The sequence below is a fragment of the Mercurialis annua genome, linkage group LG3 (genome assembly GCF_937616625.2).
Source record: "Mercurialis annua linkage group LG3, ddMerAnnu1.2, whole genome shotgun sequence".
Lineage (NCBI taxonomy): Eukaryota > Viridiplantae > Streptophyta > Magnoliopsida > Malpighiales > Euphorbiaceae > Mercurialis > Mercurialis annua.
The window spans coordinates 57756175-57758448 of record NC_065572.1 but is presented as its reverse complement, the minus strand read 5'-3'; positions in this window follow the sequence as shown (position 1 = coordinate 57758448).

Sequence of the window (2274 nt, the reverse complement as noted above, 5' to 3'; positions counted from 1 at the left end):
GATTTTTGATTTATATACTGTTAAATATATTTCACTTAAAAAGGAATATTCAATTTGTGATTACACTACATCTCAAAATTTTCTGAATATAAAACGTCGTTTAAAATCATTTTTAAATGACCCAAATTTGACAAATTCTAAGTTAAATGATAAAAGAAAATACGAAAATGTAAAAATAATGCAAGAAAGAGAATTAACATGGAGTCTCACATCTAGCAAGCAATGGCTTAATACATAGTTTGACCCCTGAATTTGTACCCTTTTACCCATCTAACCTCCAAACTTAACGTCTCACCTATTGAACCCCTGAACTTGTTAAATAACCCGATTTGACCCCCGAACTTGATAAATACGTAAACATTAAACCCCTCCGTACACAATTTCTTCTAGAACGTTTCAAGTGACAGGTGGACACGAAGGGTTCAATATTTGCATATTTATCAAGTTCAGGGGTCAAATCGGATTATTTAACAAGTTCATAGGTTCGATAGGTGAGACGTTAAATTTAGGGATTAGATGGATAAAAGAGTATAAGTTCAGAGGTCAAACTATGTATTAAGCCAGCAAGCAATTATTAAGCTCTAATAGCAGTGATATCACCTTACTCAGTTTGATCACTACCTCAATTTCTACTAACAATTAGAATTAGAATCCAAAAAGTTGAAATTCCAATTAAAATTCTTCCTACTTATTCAAATAAAAAGAAATAGACGTTGCAACCTATCTTAAGTCATTGCCTCTCAAATGGTGTCTAAAACTAAGCACTATATCTAAGGCTTCTAATGGCAAGCCACTCGAAACCTAAGTTATAGGATTAGCACATCAGCTATTGCAGCAATAAAATTGGAAACTATTAAAAAAATTATTAATTCTATAGGTTCTTAAATTCTGCAAAATATCTGTTGTTGAATCTTCGATGTTGCTATAAGAACTCGTCAGACCGTCGTTGAATCTCCGTCGAACCACTGAACCTCCATCTGACCGCCGCTGAATCTCCACCGAAGCGCCGGACCTACGTCTGACCGTTGCCGAATTTATTCCGAAGATGCATATCTGTTTTTAGCTTCCTTCGTGCCAACCCTTTTGGCTAAACTTTGTCACGTGTTTTATCATATAAAGGGCAGACTTGTCCTATTTTAGTATAAAATCAGTTAATTTTGGGGTATGGGTGATTTGTGTAAATTTTCTTTTTCTTTTGAGTGATTACTGTCAAAAATAAATTTCTGAGGTAGAAATAACATATATGAGCTCTTCTAGGGGATTTGTGTAAAAAATCCGGAATTTAATGCTTTGCAAATCATTAAGTAAACCCGGACTATGCCAACATTACCCAATAACCACCCAATTAAAAAACCTTCTGCCAATCTCCACTCTTTTCATCTTTTCTCTCGTAGCTCTTGCATTGTTGGTAAGACGGTATCATGCTACTGATGAGACATCGAATGTCGACAAAAAGAAGCTCATCGGATTGTTGGGCCTAATTGTAGCATCTTCAATCGCCTTTGCTATTTACTGGGCAGTCTCATATGGCTAGATCGGTTATATAATAACCGTACCAATTTGGTTTTTCTCCACATTAGCACTACAGCTCACACTAAAGCAAGCAAGGAAGTCTAAACTGTGGGGATACCATTGGTGCCATGGTTGCCATCTGCTTCCATTGCTATAAACGTCTTTATATGGGATCCATCGACGCAACATCACTCACCAGATTTTCAATCTGAAAAGGTATACTGTTTGTGACGCTGGATGCTTCTTACGATGCAAATAAAATAATTGCAATCAACAGTGAACATTTAGGGAGAGTTTTCTATTTTTTTAGTGTTTTGATAAGTAAGTTTTTGGGATAATTATAAATTTCTTTATCCCTTTATGTGTATTAGTTATGTTTGTTTTCATGAACTAATTATAAAAATGTATAAATTATGTAATCGAATCTATTTCTATCGTTAATTCGAAAATATTCAAGCCACCATAGATAAGATATGCCAAATGCTATTATCACTTAAATATTTACACTCATTTTCTTTTATGGGTTGTTGAGTTTTTAGTCTGTCCAAGGTGTACTCATTATTATTACTTCCATCTTATTTATAACCTTCTTAGGACAAATATTTACTTGAATTGAAGGGTTGTTTGCACTAAATGAGTGGTTAGTTTATATTCTTGATTCCATCATAAAAAGTTTATATTCTTGATTAATTAAAAATTCATCTTGGGTTGGAGCCTTATTAGCTTATGGTTTCAGATTTTGTTGGCTTATGGTTTCAGGGG